This window comes from Miscanthus floridulus, chromosome 3, assembly GCF_019320115.1.
Source record: "Miscanthus floridulus cultivar M001 chromosome 3, ASM1932011v1, whole genome shotgun sequence".
In the NCBI taxonomy this organism is placed as follows: Eukaryota; Viridiplantae; Streptophyta; class Magnoliopsida; order Poales; family Poaceae; genus Miscanthus; species Miscanthus floridulus.
The window spans coordinates 121,142,843-121,161,368 of NC_089582.1; the positions used below are offsets into that span (position 1 = coordinate 121,142,843).

The 18,526-nt window shown below is 42.8% G+C and overlaps 1 pseudogene; it reads left to right on the forward strand.

Moving 5' to 3' along the window:
• The first annotated feature begins 10,081 nt into the window (after positions 1–10,081).
• Positions 10,082–18,166, forward strand: LOC136546708 (G-type lectin S-receptor-like serine/threonine-protein kinase At1g11300; annotated as a pseudogene).
• Positions 18,167–18,526: the final 360 nt, after the last annotated feature.

Sequence of the window (18,526 nt, forward strand, 5' to 3'; positions counted from 1 at the left end):
ACCTATGCAAGCTCAACTCGCAATCTCACCCTCCGGTATTCAGCATTTGAGGTCCCTAATGCAACCTTTACAATGGGAAGATTTAGCCAAACTACCTCCTGTTGCTGTGACACCTATGGCTGCTTCAACTCTAACAAGTCCAAAAGGTACTCCTGGATCAAAAAGGATCTCTAACAATTGCAAGAAGATTTTGCCTTCTTCTGCGAGTGATCTGACTAGATCAACTTCGGGAACTAGGGCTATAGTTGGCGTTCCATTGTCAGCCACTTCACCTATATCGAATAAAAAAAATGGAATGCTCCTTGGCCAGCACAACAGAAACGGTACATACTGTTACTACACATTCAAAGAATAGCATACAAAGCAACTCAGAGTGGGAAAGAAAAACCATGGAGATCCCTACATCGTTGCATGACAAAGCTGGGGCTGTCAACAATTCTCAGCTGCCCTTAGACGTGGTTGAGTCACAAACCACCACGCCTCTCATGGGTTCATCGTGCCAGAAAGCTTCGTTATCTGCAACAACAACCTTAGACCGCAAAGCTGCTAGTACACATACACCACATACACCATTGAGCAAATGCCAAGGTACATATCTTGAGTCATCTTCCGGATCGATTTTTCTGGGAGGTAAACGCCGCAGTGTACGATCTAATATCGTATCTTCTGATGGTGTTGTAGCAGCAGATGAGGACACATTAACAAAGGCGATGAAAAGAGCAGCATCAAGGAACATGGATGGCACAAAAAAGGACAAGCCAATGGGAGAGACTACTACTCTATCACCACTTTCGGCTATGTCTTCAGCCAACATGACCCCAGGTACACCCAAGTCATGACCATCTTCTATTTCTGTAGTGTCTATACCTAAAAAAAGATGCATTTCAAATCTGAGCAATGTAGGCCTGGTTCTAGGTAGCAATAGTAATACAATTAGTTTGTCCATCAATGCTCTTAAGAGGGTCGAGGTCGATAGGACATCTGTAACGCCAAATTAAAAAGTGGCTAAAAGGTTAGGAGCAGGTGAAAATCCTTTTGCATTAAGCGATGACGAGGATACTGATAATGATGGTACCCTTCTCGATCACTTAGTGAAGGAAATAACTGATGTAGGCTTGGATGATCTGAACCTGGACACAAAAATTTATGACCTTATGGTTACTGGTCGAAAATCTAAGGCATCATAAAAAAGCGTAAAAACCACCAGAAAGTTTCTCATCAAAAAGTTTCCCCATGAAAGGCTTCTATTGGAATAGCATAGGTCTATCGGACTTGGCTAAATACCGCTACATAGCAGAAGCAATCCGAGATCATAACCTTGATTTCATGGCTGTCATGGAAACTGGGAAGCAGGACATGTCAAAATCAAATCTCTTCCGACTATCTGGAGGGGCAGATTTCACTTGGCACTATCTACCACCTCGGGGGAGGTCTGGAGGAATCCTCCTTGGCATTAATGCTTCATTTCTTGATCTATCATTAATTGTAGAAGAGGAATTTTACATCAAATTTCATCTCTGCAATAAATCAGATAATTTTAAGTGGATACTCATGGCAGTCTATGGTCCAGCTCAAGAGGAGTTTAAAACGCCTTTCTTGACTGAACTCGTACGCGCTTGCCAACAAAACCCGCTTCCTACTCTAATCGGTGGGGATTTTAATATTATGAGAAATAGCAGTGAGAAGAATAACGATAGATTTAGTGGCCGCTGGCCTTTCCTGTTCAATGCTGTCATTGATAGCTTTGATCTTAGGGAAATTGATTTGACAGGTAGACAATTTACTTAGGCTAATTCTCTACCTCACCCCACTTATGAAAAGCTTGATAGGGTCTTAATGACGACTGAATGGGAGTTTAAATATCCTATGGTGACTGTACATGCTCTTGATAGAGGTGTTTCAGACCATACACCTTTACTACTTGACACCGGCACACCAGCCTTCACAGGAATAACAAAACCATTTAAAATGGAACTCAGTTGGTTCTATCGTGAGGATTTCTATGATCGAGTTGTAGAAATATGGAATAAGCCGGTGAGGGGCCAAAATTCTGTCCAGAGGTGGATTAAAAAAATAGGAGCGCTACGCAAATATCTCCGAGGTTGGGCCTCACATACAAATGGTGTATATAAACAACAGAAAACAACCCTTCAGTCTACCATCCATAACCTTGATATTGCCGCTGAAAATTGGGACTTAACTGAGGATGAGAGAAGCCAGCTTGATCAAGCTAGAAGCGATCTGGCCAAACTCTTGAGAGAGGAAGAATTAAAATTCTATCAGCGAGCAAAGGCCACTGATGTTCTACTTGGGGATAATAACACCCGTTACTTCCAAATGGTTGCCAATGGTAAACATAGGAAGAAAAGAATTTTCTCTCTGGACCATGAAGATGGAAAAATAGAAGGTCAGACTAACCTTAAGAACTATATCACATGTTTCTACAAGGACTTATTTGGACCATCACAAGATAATACCATGACCTTAGATGAGGCACAAACATTTGATATTCCGCAAGTCACCCAAGCTGAAAACGAATCCCTAACGGCTTCTTTTACGGAAAAGGAGATTCAGGATGTAGTTTTTGCGATGGAACACAATAAAGCACCAGGGCCAGATGGCTTCCCAGCCGAGTTTTATCAAAAGTTTTGGGATGTCATCAAAGGTGACCTGATGCAAATGTTCCATGATCTCCACTCGAGAACTCTGCCGCTCTTTAGCCTCAACTTTGGTGTTATAACTCTGATTCCAAAAGTCCAAGATGCTAATAGAATTCAACAGTATCGACCAATTTGCTTACTAAATGTCAGCTTCAAAATTTTCACTAAAGTGGCAACCATTAGAATTAACTCAATAGCAGATCATATAGTTGGTCCAACTCAAACGGCCTTTATGCAAGGACGTAACATCCTTGAGGGAGTTGTCATTCTGCATGAGACAATTCATGAGTTGCATCGTAAAAAGCAAAGTGGAGTTATTTTTAAAATAGACTTCGAAAAGGCTTACGACAAAGTGAGATGGCCTTTCTTGCTGCAAACAATGTGGATGAAAGGAATCTTTCCTAGATGGATCTCTTGGGTGCAAGATTTTATATCAGGCGGGAGTGTGGCAATCAATATTAATGATGAGGTCGGACCTTACTTTCAAACGAAAAAAGGCCTTCGACAGGGGGACCCACTATCCCCCATTTTGTTTAACATTATAGCTGATATGCTAGCTATAATAATTAAAAGAGCCAAAGCAGATAATCAAATTAGTGGAATAGTGCCACATCTAGTTGATGAAGGTTTATCTATCCTACAATATGCTGATGACACGATACTCTTTATGGATCATGACCTCAAAAAAGCTCGCAACATGAAGTTATTACTTTGTGCATTTGAGCAACTTGCAGGGCTTAAAATAAACTTCCACAAGAGCGAAATATTCAGCTTTGGAGCAGCACAAGAATATTTGCCCCAATATACAAAGCTTTTTGGTTGTAATCAAGGAGCTTTTCCAATGAGGTATTTAGGCATACCTATACACTATAGGAGGCTCTCAAATGTAGATTGGAGAAGAGTAGAAGAATGTTTTGAAAAAAGACTAAGCAGTTGGAAAGGGAAACATTTATCAACTGGTGGGCGCTTGACACTGATTAACTCAGTACTTAGTAGCTTACCAATGTACATGATGTCCTTTTTTGCGATCCCAAAAGGAGTTCTCAAGAAATTAGATTACTTCATATCAAGATTTTTTTGGCAAAGTGATGAACATAAACGTAAATACCGATTAGCCAAATGGGACATATTATGCCAACCCAAAAACCAAGGTGGACTTGGAATACACAATTTGGACATCAAGAATACAGCCCTTCTGAGTAAGTGGCTTTTCAAATTGCTCACAACTAAGGGTACATGGCAACAAATGTTACACAAAAAATATTTAGGATCTAAGCCCCTTTTGCAAGTTCAGTGGAAAAATGGGGACTCACATTTCTGGGCTAGCTTGATGAAGGTTAAATGGGATTTTCTCCGTTTTGGGACCTTCATAATTCAGGATGGATCACAAGTAAGATTCTGGGAAGATAGGTGGCTAGGACAGTCAACTCTGCGGGAACAATATCCTTGTCTTTACAACATAGCACGGCATAAACATGTTTTTGTAGCTGAAGTGCTAAGCACGTCTTCACCTACTCTATCCTGGAGAAGAGATCTAATTGGACACAAATTAGTGGCTTGGAACAAATTACTTCCATGCATCACGCATATTGTGTTAAGCCAACACGAAGACGAATTTCGTTGGAACTTGCATCCTAATGGACAGTTCTCAGTCAAATCTCATTACCTGGCAATGATCTATAATGATGTCCCCAAATTAATAAAGGCTTATGGAAATTAAAAGCTCCTTTGAAGATCAAGATTTTTCTATGGTACCTACGTAGAGGCATAGTGTTAACCAAAGATAACTTAGCTAAACGTAATTGGCATGGCAGTAAACAGTGTTGCTTTTGTCACAAAGAGGAAACAATTAAGCACCTGTTTTTTGAGTGTCGTTTCACTCGTGCTGTTTGGTCTGTTATTCATGCGGCTTCAGGCTTGTCTCAATCACATAGTGTTTCAAACATGTTTGGGTCTTGGCTCTGTGGTCTTAGTAAAGATCTGAAGTCATTAGCTTTGTTAGGAGCAGCGGCTACGTGTTGGTCGCTTTGGTTATGTAGGAATAACCTAGTTTTTTAGAAGAAATGCACTTCTTTTCCTTTACAGGTTATATACTCGATTATTCACTGGCTTCGTACATGGGCTGTCCTACAGAAGCCAACTTCGCAAGGTTTGGTTGTAGCGGCATCTCAACATTTGGCGCAGGTGGCCAAGGAATTTTTTACCCGGGCACATGGGTGGCAGTCTAGTCTTCGGATTGAGCGTTATTAGTGTGCCTTTTTGTTTTAAGATCTTTTATAAGTTTGTGTGTATCCTTGTTATACAGAGGCTGGAAGTGTTTCAAGGTCTTTGTATCATCTTGATGTAACGATCTTGAAATTAATAAAGCTTTCCTTATAAAAAAATTGTCATAGCCTTTCTTTAAACACGTAGGGGAATAGAACCTATTTTTTTCTAATAAAAACAAACACTTGTAGCTATACATCATCATAGGGAATGTGAGTGATAGGTGGCCTTCACATTCTAATGGCAAAAGCCCAATACCTATTTAACTCGATCATATAAGCTGAGAGATTTGGTGCCTAAAAATATACTCGACTAAACAGAAACCACCTGATGCATGAACTTTAGGCATCTTCAGGCCACCTCTCGAGCCGTTGTTGAAGGTTAGTTCATACTAAAACGATGCCTTTTTAAGGAGATCACAACTTAACACTATATGTAACCATTCAAAACGCATCGGTACACTTGTAGTTGTTATCGGTAGCTACTGAACCAAAATCTGCTAGCATAGGAAACCTGGCATAGAAATGGTTATTTCAGTCCTAATTCATTAGTGTCACTCTACAAAGCTTATGAAATCAAAGCACGCTGACCAGAAAAATAAATGTGAAGCTTTGGGTCCTATTGTTAAAAATTGCATATTGATACTTAGTAACTGAGCAAATTTATCTATTTCCTAATTAACTCCAAACACCTCTGACAAACATTATTGTACATATAAAAATGATTGGAGATGCCAAGAGCCAGAAACAAGACTTTAAAAGGTTCAATTGAAGTACATGCATTATCTTTTCCTAGCTAATAAGATTAGAGTCTTGAAAGTGAAAAATGGCAGGCATGATACACATAACAAAATGCTTGATCTATGTCTGAATGAGGTATACTACCGGAGCACAGATCAAAATGTGAAGCTTCATTATTTGAGCATACCATTTCGCTCCAGGTAGGTTTATAAAAATAAGATCGTCATGGTCAACTTAAATCACTTTGTGAGACCTAGCTGGAGCTGGCACGTCCTTCTGTGTTAGTCATTAGTCAATGACGATGATGGATCAGTTCACCCAAATTACTATCTTGGAAAAACTATAGTAGGATGTACAAATCGACATGCAAAGGAATGAAACAAGGCCAAATCTAAACGACAATCTTGCTTGTCATTAGCTAAGCAGTGTAGTAGTCAAATAATTGATAACGAAATAATTTGTGTACTATGCTTTAAAACATATCAGATCATACAGGAAAGGGCCAACAATTCATGGCCATAAGTTGTGAAGTGTAATTATGTGACACACATAACAAATTGCTTTATGTATGTCTGAATGAGGTATATTACTGGAGCATGGAGCCAAATCTGAAGCTTCATTATTTGAGTGTATTATTTCGCTTCAGGTAGGTAAAAAATAAGATAATCATGATCAATCTGAATCATTTTGTGAGACCTAGCTGATGCTGGACTATAACAATTCAATATTATTGTTTGAGCATGATCTAACCTGAATTTGGCTGTAATTTATTGTAGAAAGCAGGTCCTTTTGCGGTAGTCAACGACAACGATCGATCGCCTCACCCAAAGTATCATCTAGATAAACTATAGTAGAGGACGTACAAATCAGCCTGCAAAAGCATGAAACAAGGCTAAATACAAACAACGATCTCGCTCGTCAATACTTAAGCAATATAGCAGTCTAGCAATCAATATCGAAATTATACGTGCATTGCACTTCGAAACTTATCAAATCATATGGGAGAATGTCAACAGTTTATCACATCATATAAACTATGAACTTTTTATATAGATTCATAGTTTAAACCAACACGGCTGTGCATAGTCATTGTTGGCACCGTAGTGAACCATCGAAACGGTCCAATTGGAATAGACTGCTTCTCAAGAAGATGGAAGCTAATTGCTTGATGATCCAATTTTTCATTCACAGCAGCATCATGTAAGCAAGTGTTTTTATTGCAGATTTAGTTAATTTGGAGGAACAACAAAATGAGCTAATAATCTGAGCATCTAAAAAAATCTCCAAGCAAGGTTTCTACCAGGACCTGCAGTAATGACAATAGCTTAATCTATATTGGCCTTGCCATTGTAAAGGAACAACCAATCTTCAAATGAACTGCAACCAATCCATCAGTAGTTGTGAGTTTTAAACATTTGGTACTAAACAGAATGCATTATTGCTAGCTAAAAAGATATGCTGATTATATACGAATTTGAATAGCATTTGCAGGTAGGGAAAAATATACCAGACCAAAGCGTGGCAAGGCAACAGGTAGTGCCTTTGACTCTGTCCGCAGTGCCAATCCTGCAAAAAGATTTGTTACGAACTCACTCCAAAACTATGAATCTTGACTCTCTAAGGAAAACTCTGTGCACTGCAAAACTATACAAACGGCAAAGCACTATTCTCAATATTGAACATGTATGAAATCAAACTTGAACCCACCAAAATAAATATGAATCACAGATGAAATCATGAACTAACCAAATTGAGACAATATGATAGGAATGAACCTGAAAATATGTACTGAATCTTTTTTACCTGTGCTGCCCAGGCACTTGATGAACCTAAAAATATGGACAGGACGACATTGACCTTCATTAACATAATGAACTGATGTGTATGAAAAGAACTATAGAAATAATGTTTGTGGTCCAATAATAAAAAGCAGTAACATGGAGACAATTGTAGATAAGAGTCCCAACTTTTTTAAGCAAATGCAATGGACTAAATAGCTGATCGATTGGAGTTGAACCTCTTTTTTGTGTGTAGGACCAGTAATTATTGGAATTGCCTGGGCTTGAAATTGCTCCTCATTCTCATAGTGTGAAATGTACTTAGACTCAAATATTTTAGAATTGTAGATGGTACCATATATTCGAACTTCAAAGAACCACTATATATACATATACCTTGTTTGAGCAGAGTAGCTAAAATGTAAAAAAGAGCTTATAGTCTGAGTTAGATGAAGCGTACCCTAGAAAACAAAGGAAGGAATATACACCTCTTTAACACTGGAAAACAAAGGAAGGAAAATACACCTCTTTAAGGAGCCTAGCTGAAATCTAAAAGAAATATGAGCCTAGTTGAAATCTGAAGGAAATATATAGAAATAATAACATTGTGTAACACGTAACCAGAAATAACATTGTGAAAAAGGAAAAGAAAACAAATAACAACAGAAGGAGGAGGCATGCAAGAAAGATACCGCACATAAAGTATTCATATTGTGCCTACACGGCACATCACAATTTATCTACATGTGAGCTGCATAGACAATAATAAATAGGCACAATAAGTTAAATTGTTAAGTAAACAAACAGACCTCTCAAATAGTGGAGGAATCACGAATCCAACCTGAATAAAATAGTTTGAAATAGTAATCGAATCATGAATCCAACCTACATGAATCCAACCTACATAAAACAGGTAGTCAACCTAAACAAATAGTACACAAAAATGGCTGCTAGGGATTCATTGAACAAAACACACCGCATCCATCCAATCAAAGATCCCATAGCCGAAAACATTTAGGGTGACGTGGATGTGTGTTTCTGCAAGGATCTCTACGGTAAAGAGAGACAATGTATCTTCACCTAGTTCGCGTCGTAGGCCTCCCATGTAAAAAAGTAGCACAACTCAACTATACAAATTAACAAATCAAGACATACCTAGGGTTTCCTATAGACACGCGGAGGAGAGGGAGGAGGCGGCGGTGCTAGGAAGCAGCGACACCGACGGGGTGGAGATGGGAGAGGCGCCACCAGGAAGCAGCTACGTAGGCAGGATGGAGGTGGGAGAGGCGCCGCCCCGCTCGCGTGCAGCGGCGGGAGAGGCAGCGAGCAAAGAGACAGGGAGAGAGGAGGAGGAGGGCACGACGTGGGAGAAGGGAGGAAGAGGACGGCGTGGGTGGAGAGGAGGAGGCCGCTGCCGCCGCCACCGCCCTGCGCTGTCGGTGCCGTCACCCGTGACCGCATCCGTGGAGAGGGAGAAACGGACCGTGAGAGAGAGGAAGAGTAAAGAATAATCTGGATAGAGAAGTAGAAGCCGTGTATATATTTGTTTCACCGGATTCGGATCAGAAGTTAAAGAAGCGGAAGAGAAGCCGAAGATAAGGTGAGAAGCAGGACGAGAAGCTACTTCGCTGGGAAGCCGCTTCAATAAATCTAGACCGTCCAATCAAAAATCCAATGGCCAAAAATATTTTGGGCAACGTGGATGGTGCTCCTGCTCGAGGAGCAGGCCACCCTTGTCGACCGTCCAATCGAAAATCCAATGGCCAAAAATATTTTGGACAGCGTGGATGGTGCTCCTGCTCGAGGAGCTGGCCAAAAATATTTTGGGCAACGTGGATGGTGCTCCTGCTCGAGGAGCAGGCCACCCTTGTCGACGTCCAATCAAAAATCCAATGGCCAAAAATATTTTGGGCAACGTGGACGGTGCTCCTGCTCGAGGAGCAGGCCACCCTTGTCTGGTTAAATACTGCTCTTTCAAATGCAACTTTTAGTGCATAGTTGACAAAAATGATTTATGCGGTCCTATGTCTGCTAACTTAGAATTATTAACATGTGTTCAAACTGTATTGTAATTTTATTTCCTATATATGTCGCTATCCATAATCAATTATGTTTAGTGGTACTAGCCGGCGCGCAAGGGCGGGCGCTAACCACTAGTAACATATATATACTCAAGTTTAGGAAGCTACAGCGCAGTGTACTTGTTCAAAAGTTTGACCACGTACATTCTACAGCAACCTACATTTGCTGATGGCAGGAATATATTACCAAATTTGTATTCAAGGCGGCAATTCTAGATGCACGCACCGTGCCCATAATTAAGCACGAATCCTACTCGCTCACACACACAAAAAAATACCAAGGTAATTAACATCCACTTCGACGTGTGCAGCGCAACGACTACCAACAAATTTTTTGACTAGAATGTTTCAACTCCTTATACTCCGAGAAATCTGGAATTTTTGCATTGGTGCGTACACATCAAGTGTGTAGGAGCTTAATACTATATATACCACTACTGCATATACTAACAAGAAGCCGCTTTGCGCCCAAATATACAATTCTCTACCGCTTTTGCAGCATACACCGTTAAATTCACTCAGAGAGCTAGAGGCGCCACAGGACTACGTGAGGTTCGATGGCATTCATGAGTTCCGTTGCGATCTGCACTGCGGTTCTGCTCCTCTTGCCGGCCTTGTGCACTTCGGATGACCGGCTTGTCCCTGGCAAGCCGCTGTTGCCCGGCACCACTGTCATATCTGACGGTGGTGAGTTCGCCTTTGGGCCCTGTTCGCTTGTCTTAAAAATGGCTTGTTCGGCTTCTTTTTTCAGCCGAAACAGTGTTTTTCTCTCACAACAATTCAGCCGGAACAGTGTTTTCAGCCAGTTTCAGCCAAGTTTCAGACCAGCGAACGGGGCCAATGGTTTCTTTGCACCGTCCAAATCCACTCCGGAGAAGCTCTACCTTGGCATATGGTACAACAACATTCTCCGGTTCACCGTGGTGTGGGTTGCAAACAGGGCAACACCGGCCATCTCCTCCATGGCTCCTTCGCTTGTTCTCACCAACAATTCTGACCTTGTCTTGTCCGATGTCAACGGCCGTGTTCTGTGGACAACCAACACCACCACTGCCGGAAGCTCCTCGCCATCGCCTGGATCGGAGGTGGTGCTCATGAACACAGGCAATCTCGCCCTACGATCGCCGAGCGGCAAGATGTTATGGCAGAGCTTTGACCACCCGACTGACACACTACTCCCTGGCATGAAGACGTGGAGGAGACAGATGAAGGCACCCGGCTTGTTTCTTGGAAGGACCCCAACGACCCCTCGACGGGTACATTCTCTTTCAGTGCGGAGACAGAGCCGTTCATGCGGCTCTTCATTTGGAACGGTTCGCTCCCAGAATGGCGCAGTTCCGTGTGGACGGGGTTCACGGTCTCTAGCCAGTACCACTACTTCCAGCCAAACACCACCAGCGTTGGGGTATACGTGACTTATGCTGATACCGCCGATGAGGCGTACATGGTCTTCTCGGTTTCCGATGGTGCACCACCCGTCCTGTCAGTAATGAGTTACTCTGGGAGGGTAGAAACACGTATCTGGAACAGAGATTCATTGGAGTGGTCAACGCTTGTAGCGTCGCCGGACTACGAGCAGTGTAGCAGGTACGGTTACTGTGGCCCTTCTGGCTACTGCGACCGCGGAGATGCTACCCCAGCTTGCAAGTGCCTTGAAGGGTTTGAGCCTGTGGACAAGGAAGGATGGAGCAACGGAAGATTTTCACGAGGATGCCAGCGAAAGGAAACCTTTCGATGTGGTGATGGTTTCTTGGCACTGCCGTCTATGAAGGTTCCCGACAAGTTTGTGCGCATTGGGGAGAAGACCCTCCAGGAGTGCGCGGCTGAGTGCAGTGGCAACTGCTCTTGTGTAGCCTATGCTTATGCCAATTTGAATGCCAGCACAACAAACGGTAATGCGACGAGGTGCCTAGTGTGGATTGGTGATCATCAGCTTGTCGACATGCAGAAGATGGGTGTGCTTCCCTATAGTACTGCTGGTGCCGATAGTCAAGAGACGCTATATCTCCGAGTTGCAGGCATGTCAGGTATCCTAGAATCATAAGCTGATAATAATGTATGGCTACATGCTTGTTAGAGCAAAATATATATGTACCAGGAATAGATACTGAACTGAGATTTATAGCTTTTTTTTTTCTTTCCCAGCTATCTTAATTTCTTATACATCTAGTTAAGATGTCATCTTAATTCCTATTAGTCACCGCTTTAATGGTAAAGGTACTATACTATTGTGTATTGTATGATCTTAGCACTTGTTCAGCTGTTGAAGACTGAACTAAGTAGTTGTACAATTTTAACTTAATGCTATATGAATAAATTTTGCACTGCTTTGCACGTACAACAACAACAATAACATAGCCTTTCAGTCCCAAGCAAGTGATTTTTTTTAATTTTAACACTTTTGATAACTAATTTTAAATCTAACACTGTCTGTTTTTTAAACTAACACTTTTGGCCGCGCCTATTGCCCTGGCGTGGCCAAATGCCTGTGCCGCGCCATGCATGGTGACGCGGCAACGGGCTAACGTGATGACGACTGGACTCGCGGCCGTTGACGTGGCAGGGCACTGCCGCGCCACCGATCTTGGCGCGGCAGTGCCGCGCCACGGAGCATGGCGCGGCTAGGCCAAATAAATATCGTGGGCGAGGCCGCCTGCCCGCACGTGCCTGCGCCGGCCGCGCCAGCCCGGCCACTCCCGCCGCGCCACGAACGCCGGCGCGTCAAGGCCGCCCGCTCCTAAGGTACCTCCCTCTCGATTTCATATTATTTTGATTATTATTGATTTAGGATAGTTAGTGATTTAGGATAGTTAGGGTTTTATGATTGTTATTGATTTAGGATAGTTAGTGATTTAGGATAGTTAGGTTAGTGAATTTGATTGTGATTTACGTAGGTAGTTTTTAGGTTTGAGGTTGTGTGTTCTAGTATAGTTAGGATTTAGGGTTTAGGGATTGATTAGGTATTTATTATTTAGTTTATAGTTAGGTATTTAGTAAGGGATCTTGGGTATAGATACTAGTTTACAAATGTCGGTACTTACTAGTGCGTGATACGTCGATTTTGATGACTTCATGAAGTTTCGTCAAATGCTTATATTCCTAGTAAAGTTATTTATGTTACTAGTGCGTGATATGTCTGTTAATGTTACTTTGAATATATACATGTGCTTTCATAATGTGTTCGTATTGCATAACAAGTAGTTCAAATTTTACAATGCTACATAATGTTAATTTGAATTTTGTTAATTTGAATACTCTACCGCTTTGTTTATCAATTTGTAACAGAATGGCCCCTCCCACGCAGCACCTGTTGTACCCCATTCTTGAGGTGGAGTACGACGACCAGCACCGAGCACACATCTTGAGTGACAACGACACAGAGGTGGCCTTGCCTACTTTGAGGCCCCGCACGCACACCAGGGCACACCAGTGGGACGAGCGTTATACGTCGTACATACGGCGTGCCGGCTTCCTCAAGCTTGTCCGTGTTGTCAACCATGATCTTTCGCCCCTTGACCCAGCACTACTTACTGCAGCTGTAGACAGGTGCAAATGCATTCTTTGTACGTAAACTTTATTGTAACAAATTTGAGGCAACTAACAGTCATTCTATTCTTATAACAGGTGGAGGCCTGAGACCCACACGTTCCACCTACCTTGTGGCGAGATGACCTTGACCATGTAGGACGTGAAGGCTATTTTAGGCCTTCGGTTGGGGGAACTTCCAGTGATAGGGATAGTTGACAACGATCACTGGAGGGAGCTGGTGGCTCAGTTTACTGGCTTTCTTCCACCGAACGAAAGTCTTCCAAGAAAAATAAGTGAGTAATTCAAGCATATTTAATACTTGCATTGCTTTTCTGCAGCCATCGGGTCTCATTTTCTTTGGTCAATTTCAGGAAAAGTTTCGATGTTTCTATGTCCTGGATCACTGAGCGCTTTGATTACTTGGACCCATAGGCTGATGAGGCTCTGATCGACAGGTTCGCTCGAGTGTGGCTCTGGCACTTTCTTGGTGCTTTCCTCTTCCTAGACGCCTCGGGCAACACCATCAGCTGGATCTTTCTTGACATACTACACCAGCCGTGGGAGAACATAGCGGCGTACAGCTGGGGCAGCGCAGTCCTGGAATGGATGTATCGACAGCTATGCGTTGCCTGCCGTCGCACCTCAGGATATGCGAACCTTGGGGGTTGCTCCTACCTACTCCAAGTTTGGTGTTGGAAACGATGGCCTGTTGGGAGGCCCCTTAATAATGGTTTACCGGTAAGTACTTCGGTTCACTATATTCTTCGAGGCAGTTACATATGATGAGATTATTAATGGCTAATTCATTAACGTGTTCAATGCAGCGATGGAACAGGCAGGATACACTCTCTACAGCTCTGTATATCTGGACGGAAGCAGAGTTAGTTAGAGGGAATGCGAGGCACAAGTACAGTGAGTACACGGACGGTCTCGACGTCCTGGCACAGCACCAGGTTACGCTCTCTTTACTACCATACCTGTGTCTTGTTTGATGTACACTATATCACAACCTAACTCAATTACGAAATTTTAGGTGCATTGGTGTCCTTGGGATGCTCCGGAGCTCCAGGACTATCTGAGTCCTGTCACTAGGGACGAGTTAGACGAGTATCGCTGCGACGTCCCTCTTATTTTCTTCCATGTGGTCGAGATTCACTTGCCCATCAAGGTCTACAGACAGTTTGGAAGAATGACAGGCTGCCCACCACCACTTTACTCCACCAACCAAGGATTGCATGGGTGCGTTATCGATTAATAACAAAGCTACAATTCAGAGGTATATGTGGTACAACTAACATCATTTTGTTGCAGGTACGACCACAGAAAGAGATACAAGACCAAGGATTGGCGCGTGACACACAGCGCGCACATCCATTTGTGGCAGAACAGGGTACGACATCTGGTCTATGCGGGTCCTCCACACGACCAGCACACCTTCGACGAGTACCTGCGGTGGCTTCACAGGTCTACAAGGACACATATCAAGCCCCCATACACTGAGGAGGCGATTGACGAGGACTCAGAGGAAGATGTCATCGAAGATGTGTACGACGTTACACTAGGGAGGACACACAGCTACAGAGAGCCCCGCTTTAAAGATACGTGGTAAGATACTTGAATGGTACAATTTATTATTCTTTTGGTATTAAGTACGTGTACTAAAACTGTCCAACCGCGTTTTTATACCCAGGCGACACAATTGTCAAGGCTGTCCAATGAAGCAACGTTCTGGCTTCACGAGTCTAGAGGGCAGGGGCCAGGCGTTCTCGTGGCTTTTGTGGAGGTAAACATAAACTTGTCTGTTCCGAAAATGTTTCTTTAGTGTATATGCGTTTGGGAAATGCACTAACTTTAACGTCTATTTATGCAGAAGGTGAAGAAGAGCTGCAGGAAGCTAGCTCAGAAGCTGAGCTACATGGACACTCCTTATGAGGAACCGCCACTCCCGGCACGGTCGGGTGGCACGTCCTCAGCCTCTTTGAGGACACCAGCCGGCTCTTCTCAGCCGATGACAGGTGCCACTTCCACGGTGCGTACACCCACCACATCATAGCGCTAGGAAGGACCCAGCAACCGAGGACGACGAGGACGACGACGATGACGACGACGACCCCCCGGGCTTCCGCAGACAGCACGACTAGTGGAACGATTGGCCACAAGACGAGATCGGCATGTCTCAGCTAGGTGGTGCCCCGCTTGGAACCCAAGAAGCCTCACAGGTACTAACAAAGGTAGTTTCTTTAAATATGTGTGCTCCATGATCTAACGATCATAAAGAATTATAAGTAATCGTGCGTATCATATACTTGTAGGGTATGAGCCGTACGCACCGTCGACGCGACCATACCGACGTTGACTACACTCCCAATGTGTTGCCAACAAATCCAAAGAGACAGAGACGTCCGAGGGATCCTTACACTCCTGGATCTTAGTTTATTAGGTCAAACGAATATTGGCGTCCGAAACTTGCGGGGTTATTTGGTTATGTTATGTCAAACTTATGTCAAACCAATGAAAATATTATGTGGCAGCTTGTCAACTTGCACACGGACTTCATTTATTTGCTTCATATTCGTTTCTTTGCGTCGCGGCAGCACTGCCAGCGAGTTTAAGTAGCAATTAGTTCAAGAACCGGCAGTCCCGGCGTATCTCGACGCCAGTGGCCGGCGTCTTGCGCGAGGGGTCGAGGAAGCGGGGGTCTATGGTCGCGTCGCCGCCGATTCTACAATATGGGGCCAACAAGCCAAAGAAATAAGTTCCCTTAAAAAATATCCGTTTCAATCCGATCCAATTTTTCGTAATCGATTAGTTAACATGGTGGTTAACCGTATTATGAAAGACGGAAAAAATCATTGGCTTATCAAATTCTCTATTCAGCTGTGAAAAAAATTCAACAAAATACAGAAACAAACCCCCTATTGATTTTACGTCAAGCAATACTTAGAATAACTCCCACTATCGGCGTGACGCGTTCCGATTAAACCGTCCAGGTACCGTCGGGCGGGCGGTGGGCGTGGCGGCCAGGTGGGCTTGCTGCTCTGGCAGGCGGGGCTGGTCGCAGTTTTATTCGGCTCTGCCGCGCCACTGATTAGGGCGCGGCACTGCCACGCCAAGATCGGTGGCGCGGCAGTGCCCTGCCACGTCAACGGCCGTGAGTTCGGTCGTCGCCACGTCAGCCCGCTGCCGCGCCACCATGCATGGCGCGACACAGGCATTTGGCCGCGCCGCGCGGCCAAAAGTGTAAGTAAAAAAAAACATACAGTGTTAGATTAAAAATTAGTTATCAAAAAGTGTTAAAATTAAAAAAATCAAGGAAGTTGGGGTAGGCTAGAGTTGAAACTCACCAAGAGCCCCAAGTCACGGTTCAGACACTTCAATAGCTACTTTCCAAGCACTCCTATTCAAACATAAATCTCTAGGTATATCCCAAGCTTTCAATAGCCCTAACTCACGGTTCAGGCACTTCAATAACTACTTTCATGTTGCACTGTTTTGCAGGTAACAGGACAAAAATAAACACAGTAAAAATTATAGTACCAATTTTAGCTGGTGTTATTGTTCTCACTTCCATACCAATTTTGGGTCTGCAAGTTCAGAGATATGTTTTCCACTCTGTATACTGATCTCAGTTACTTAAGAACAAATACTCAACAACTTTTGGGAGCAGGAAGGGAAAGAAATTTGGAAAATTGCAAGACGCTAAACCATGGAGGTTTTACTTCAGATGAACTTGGAGAAGAAAAAACTACCGATGATTTTGAACTTCCATTTCTCAAATTCCAAGATATTTTAGTCGCAACAAACAACTTCTCCAATACGTTTATGATCGGACAAGGAGGTTTTGGCAAAGTTTATAAGGTACTTTACGACGGAAGCTCCTACGTTGGCTTTTCCTAGAGTGATTATCTAATTAATTAATCTGCACAACATATCCCAATCTTGCTTTTCTATGACAACTACAAAGGGGACATTAGAAGGTGGTCAAGAGGTTGCTATCAAAAGACTTAGTAGGGACTCGAATCAAGGAATTCAGGAGTTCAGAAAGTGGTTGTTCTAATTGCCAAGCTACAGCATAGAAACTTGGTTAGACGTCTTGGTTGCTGCATTGAGGGAGACGAAAAGCTGTTGATTTATGAGCATCTGCCTAATAAAAGCTTGGATGCTATCATTTTCAGAATGTTCTACTAATATTTACCATAAGTTCAATATGAGGTTAAGTTATGATATAATTACATTTTTCACAATTCCATAATTGCTCACCCTAGATTGTGCAAGAAATGCACCGCTAGATTGGCCAACAAGGTTCAAGATAATCAAAGGAGTTGCAAGGGGGCTTTTATACCTCCATCATGATTCAAGATTGACAATAATTCATAGGGACCTCAAAGCTAGTAATGTGCTACTAGATGTAGAGATGAGACCCAAGATAGCTGACTTTGGCATGGCAAGGATCTTTGGTGATAATCAAGAAAATGCTAATACCAAGCGAGTTGTTGGGACATAGTGAGTGGTACTTTAATCTCAATACTTAAATTAACCTATGATTGATACCAATTCATCCTCTTAACTTTCACAAATGAAATGGTCTTCACAATGGCTATATGGCTCCTGAGTATGCAATGGAGGGCATTTTATCTGTAAAGTCTGATGTCTATAGCTTTGGTGTTCTACTGTTGGAGATTGTGAGCATCCCATGTTACCCAAACCTAATAGTCTATGTAAGCAAATATGATTACCTTTTCATTCCTCGTACTAAAAGGTTTTAAATGTTCAGTGTTACGCAATCTAAAAGAGTGATGTGATTGTTTCAGGCATGGAACCTTTGGAACGAAGGGAAGGCAAAAGATTTGGTAGATGAATGCATTGTCGAGAACTGCTTACAAGATGAAGCTTCACTTTGCATCCATATCGGGCTTTTGTGTGTACAGGAAAATCCTGAAGATAGGCCATTCGTATCTTCTGTTGTGTTCAACTTGGAGAATGGATACACAATGCAACCACCGCCAAACCACCCTGCATATTTTGCACAAACAAATAATGATATGGAGCAAATGCAAGAGGATATTCTGAACTCTAAGAACACAATGACTCTTACAGTCATAGAGGGGAGATAGAATAACTCTTCATTTTTAGTCATAAAATTGTTTGTCTAGGTCAATTTTGTGATGTGTGAATATATAATTGTTTTTAGCAGTAATCTGGAGGTGATACAAGTATGCCGCTATATTTTTCCTACTAGAATGGTGCAAACGGTTTTGTATGGAAAACTGAAAGTAGACTGCTGATGTGCTGATAATCAAACAGCATCAAGCACAAAACATCCCATTTAGATGATACAGAGAAAGCATAAGGTTTGTAAAACAGAAATCCTACCTAGTATGGGGGACAGCCAAGCATGGGATACAATTGTTGATTATCGCTGAGCCAAGGTTGTCACCGATCACCTGCAGAAGGCAGCAGCAATCGTATAAGCA